This window comes from Adiantum capillus-veneris, chromosome 12 (assembly GCF_014529385.1).
Source record: "Adiantum capillus-veneris isolate H3 chromosome 12, ASM1452938v2, whole genome shotgun sequence".
NCBI lineage: Eukaryota > Viridiplantae > Streptophyta > Polypodiopsida > Polypodiales > Pteridaceae > Adiantum > Adiantum capillus-veneris.
In genome coordinates, this window is record NC_140942.1 from 38,746,641 (window position 1) to 38,752,640 (window position 6,000).

Below are 6,000 nucleotides of genomic sequence, written 5' to 3' on the forward strand. Positions count from 1 at the left end.
GGTGACCTGCAGGTGGTCCCTCGGTGCATCGCAGGTGGATGGTGATGCCTCGCAGGTGGGGACTGTTGCGCTTCGAGCTAGTGTTGGTGCCAAAGAACTGCAGATGGACACCTTGCGCAAGAAGTATTCCATGCAGTGGATGGCAATGTCCTCCTCGCACTGTGGCATAGGTAGAGAGTGCTGGGCTACATAGCGCTACGCCGTAACCAGAGTGGCGCACTTGGAGACGCCCACTTGCAGCGCCCGCGCCCCGTCCCGTAGTCCATGGGAACGCCACCGGAGCGGACTTTCCTCCGGGGAACATCCTCGGGAGCAAATCTTCTCGCTTAATAAATTAATGAGATGCGATGTAGACCCAGTATACCATTATACGAAATGAAATTGTGTGATGATTTCAAGTCAATCTTTCTTTATTGAAATACTATGGTTACTACTAAACCTTATTTATTGAGGATAGCAAAGGTCTCTTTAAAGGTAACTCACTACAAAGCAATGAGTTAGCAAAGGTCTCTTTAAAGGTAACTCATTGCGAAGCAAGGTTAGTATGTCCCCCAAATTTTTTGAGCATGTCTAATTAGGCAGAATCTTCCGAGATGCTCTTGAGAATTTTGTGGAGAAAAGAGGGAGGGAGGACACGTGTGGAGAGAGAGAGAGAGAGAGAGAGAGAGAGAAGAGATTTTTTGGCACGTTGACGGCGAGAGTAGATTCCTTTTGGGTCCTCCATCGCCTGCACAGAGAGCGGTGCAGCTTCATATTTGTCTCTGTCGATCGCCAGAGAGAGAGAGAGAGAGAGAGAGAGAGAGAGAGAGAGAGAGAGAGAGAGAGAGAGAGAGAGAGAGAGAGAGAGAGAGAGATACACTCTGCATTGTCTGGCGGTGCAGGTCAAAGAGGGCATGGGAGCAGTGTCTTCGTCTCATCATGCATGCCATGATGATGAGGACAGGGGAGGGTTGGGAGAAGAGCATAGTGAGCTCGATGGGGAGGGCAACTCAGGCTACAGAATGGATGAAAAGGGGTATCTCTCTCTCTCTCTCTCTCTCTCTCTCTCCGTCTCTCTCTCTCTAGCTCATGGGGTGGTCGTTGCTACTTGCCTGGGACAGAGGGAGAGAGCAAGGCACACCACGATTGGGAGCTGCATGGTGATGAAGGGAATATTGTAGGTGAATGGGAGAGACGTATGAGGGACTGCGATACAGGCGTCGTAGATGTAGGCAATGGAGCAGAGGAAACAAAATGGCCACAAGCTGCGTGCAGAGCCGGCGATGGCGAGCATGGGGGTGATGATGGCGCCAAGAACACAGATGGCAGCTGGCGTGGCAAGCGACTTTTCTTAGGAATTCTCAGATTCCGTAGATTCGGTGGGAATCTGAGGGCATAATTAATTAACGAGTGAAGAAGGACCCAGTATGTATTTGGGCACAATATATCCCCACAAGGTGGAAGATAGAACATACACAAAAGAACATAGATGATGTTTTCCAAGGGTTTTAGTCATTGACATGGCTTGTGGAACGGATTCGTTCTCACATGCTGCCATGATATTGGGACCTATGATGTTGCCATGATATTGGGACCTATGATGCACTGTTCCAAGGGTTGTGGAATAGAATCGTTCTCACATGCTGCCATGATATTGGGATACACATGCTTTTCCTTTGACAATGATGCATCCATCATCAAGGATGCGGCGGAGCCTACCATGCTATCAAATGAAGAGAGGCCAATGGGATCAAAGGAAAAAGAACGTGCAAGAGGAGTGGGGGGAGTTTGTGGTTAATTTGCTTGGATATCTTTTTATGTAAGATGACTAAGTTTTACATTGGGACCTATGATGCACTATTGGAAATGATTTCCTGCATGGATATTTTCCTAGTATGCAAACTTGTGTTGCTTTATTTATTCATTTCTTTGCCTTAAGATAGCGAGTTGTATGCCACATACCAAATGATGTCCTTTGTGGCCTTCTTTGAAAGTAAGCCAGTCATTAATAACATTGACATTTTTGTTGAAAGCTTTTTCGTCACGTTTCTTGGTTTTGCCATATTGAGTTGTATGCCATGTACAAAAATGATGGTTTTTTAATTGAAGTGTTTTGTGTAAAGAATGAGGATGCAAGAGAGCTACACAAGACAAGCACAAAGCACACAGAGATGGAAAGCTTCTTCTTCTTCTTAGAAAAGAGAGTACAAAATGACTAAGTGCTAAAGCTGAAAAGTAGCACATATGTACATGCGGTCACTAAGTGTGAGCTCGCTAGAAGCGTACTAGGCTGGCACTATAAGTGTAGTCCAGCTGTAGAATCACTGGCAGAGATCCTCCGTGTCGGTCACCTAACGCGCCAGTGAGTAAATGCCGTAAGCGGCCAAGACCCGTAGTGGATGCCAGCTCAAGGTGTAGAGCTCGACATCTCAACACTCCCCCTCGAGCTCTGCATGTCGCAGAGTCCAAGAATAGTCCGAAAACGTTGAAGCTTCTCAGCTCCGAGGGCCTTGGTAAAGATATCCGCTATCTGCTCCTCTGTGCTGACGTAGACCAAGTCGATGTCGCCCGCCAACACTCGCTCTCGAACGTAGTGGTAATGGACCTCTATGTGTTTCGTCCTAGCATGGAACACTGGCTTCCTAGCCAACTGCATGCTGCTGAGGTTGTCACAATGGATGAAAATCTGCTGCTCCACCTGCACTCCCAAGTCCTCAAGTAATGTGCGTAGCCAAGCTACCTCGCACGTCGCAACTGCTGCACCTCTGTACTCGGCCTCTGTGCTCGATAAAGCAACCGTAGGCTGCTTTTTGCTGCTCCAAGTAACAGCAGCACTCCCAAAAGAGAACATGAAGCCACTCGTGGATCTCCTATCAACAATGCTACCTACCCAATCTGCATCTGTATACCCATACAATGCTAATGGTGCATCTGCTGCATAGAACAATGCGTAGTCAAGAGTACCTTGCACATACCTAAGTGTGCGTCGTACTCCATCCAAATGTGGCTTCCTCGGAAGTTGCATGAACTGACTCTCCAAGCCTACTGTGTAGCTCAAGTCTGGCCTCGTGATAGTCAAGTAGATTAGACTACCCACAATCTTCCTGTACATGTTGACATCCTCAACAACATCACCCTTCTCTGCACTCAGCTTTGCATTCACATCCAAGGGAATAGAAATTGGCTTACAATCAGCCATACCATACTTTGACAACATGTCCAAAGCATACTGTCTCTGTGATAGCCATACACCCTTTGGAGTCCTGATCACCTCAATGCCAAGAAAGTAGCGCAACTCGCCTAAATCTTTCATTTCAAACTCCTGTTTGAGAAGACCCTTCACATGCTCAATCTCCATAGCATTGTCACCAACAATAATAAGGTCATCTACATATATGGTAATGACCACAATCCCCACATCACTCTCACGTACATAGAGTGAATGATCAGCATGAGCTCTCCTAAAACCAATACTGACAAGATACTTGGCAATCCTGTCATACCATGCTCTAGAGCCCTGCTTCAAACCATACAAAGCTTTGAGAAGTCTGCATACATAATCTGGGTAACCTGGATCGACGTAACCAGGTGGCTGATCCATATACACTTCCTCTTGCAACTCACCATTCAAGAAGGCATTCTTTACATCCATTTGATGCATAATCCATCCTCTAGATGCAGCCACTGCTATGACAGCTCTCACTGTCGTCATCTTTGCCACTGGAGCAAAGGTCTCCTCATAGTCTATGCCATACGTCTGTGCATAACCCTTTGCGACCAGCCTTGCCTTGTGACGCTCAATGTTACCATCAGCCTTATGCTTGGTTTTATACACCCATTTACAGCCAATAGCTTTCTTGCCACTTGGCAATGGCACCAACTCCCATGTGTCATTTGCTTCCAATGCAGCCATCTCTTCATTCATTGCATCATCCCAATGCACATTTCCAACTGCATCCTCAAAATATGTGGGCTCCACATCCTGTATCACCTTAGCCATGTAGGCTCGGTGATGCGCTAGATACCCATCATAAGTCAATTTCTGAACTGGATTTTTGACTCTATTAGATCTGCGCGGTCCTGGGTCACTCCTTTGTCCTCTAGCATCTTCTTGTACTTTCCTTACACCAGGTGTCCTGACAGCCGGAATTCCAAATTCCTCATCAAGACTTTGTTCAGAACCATCTGAATCCATGTCTACATGTGAAAAACCTGATGATGCATCAACCATAAAGGGAGGTTCATCAACCTTTTCCTTTCCTTTTCGTGATACATTCCCTGTACCTGTTCGTGGAGTAACCTGCGTACGTAGTCTACCATTCCATGGTTTCTCAACAGAGCCACGAGAAGAGGACTCTTGTGGTCCACTCAAAACCTGTGACTGTGGCCTCACATTTTGTACAACCACATCATCTTTTACATTAGCCCCAATAGTGCCATGTGCATTACTATACCAGCTGCTCATCTCATCAAAGACTACATCTCTGCTCACTCGTAATTCTCGTGTAGTAGGATTGTAGCACCTGTACCCCTTTTGTTCAAGGGAATATCCCACAAGAATACATTTCTCTGCTTTAGGATCCAATTTCCTACGCAACTCATCTGGTACATGCACGTAAGCTATGCAGCCAAACACTTTCAAGTGTGCCAAATCAGGCTTTGTTCCTGTAAATTTTTCCTCAGGTGTTACATCATGCACCGCAGCTGTAGGTGTCCTGTTCATAATGTACACAACTGTATTTACGGCTTCAACCCAGAAATGATGAGGCATGTTCTTCTCATTCATCAATGCACGTGCAACCTCTGCAATGTGCCTGTTTTTCCTTTCTACGACCCCATTCTGTTGTGGAGTATATCTGCATGTAAACTGCCTGCGTATACCATGCATTCGCAGAAAATCTGAAAAATCATTGGAGAAGTACTCTCCCCCTCCATCTGACCTCAATGTCTTGATTTGCATATCTATCTCCTTCTCAAACATGACTTTGAAGTCTTGAAAGTGACCAAACACTTCACTTTTGTTACGCATGAAGTAGACCCATACTTTCCTTGTATGGTCATCAATGAAAGAGACATAATACCTGCAACCATGTATACTTGCAGTATCGGTTGGACCCCAAACATCTGTGTGCACCACCTCAAGTGGCTTTTTACATACATTGCGCTCATGTGAAAATGAGCCCTTTGACTGTTTTCCAAACTGGCATGCTGCACACACTTTATGCATACCATCCACCTTGAATTTGGGCAAACCTTTTACAATTTGTTTTGATTGCATGCTGCGCAATCTCTGCTCATTGACATGGCCAATGCGTTTGTGCCAAATGTCAACATCAGCCACAACACATGTGCCCTGTGCAAATAATGCAGCTTTTACCTCAGGCATGTCTACATTCAGCGTAAACATTCTGCCCACACATTTGCCCTCTGTGATCAGCTTACAGCCATTCTGGAAATCTTCTACATAACATCCATTTGGATTAAAGCGAACCTGCAAACCCTGCTCAACCATTTGTCCAACAGAAACAAGATTCTTTGTAATGTTTGGGACATGAAATACATCTGCTAAGTACTTTGATTTCCCACTCTTCGTATTTAGAGGTATGTCCCCTACATGAGCAATGGGGTGAGCTATGTCATCTCCTATCTGCACATAGCCTGACACATCTGGTTTGCGCATATCTCTAAACCACTCTCCACGAGACGTCATGTGATTAGAGGCACCTGAATCCACATACCAAACATCATCTTGGGTGGAATTCTCTGCAGTCATTGTATTCATTACATGCTGCATAACAAACATGCGCTCGTTTTTGCTGTCATCTGCATCTCTGCTAGTAGATGCATAGTTGCCCTGTTCTCTCTTTCCACTTGCTTTTCCCTTTGGACAGTCACGTGACATGTGATCTCTTTCACCACAAGTCCAACATTCTCTTCTATCTGGAGTATGTTGCTGCCTGCTTGATCCTGCACCACGACCTCTTTGACTCCCCCTGCCTTGAGACTGGTTTCCCCTGCCAC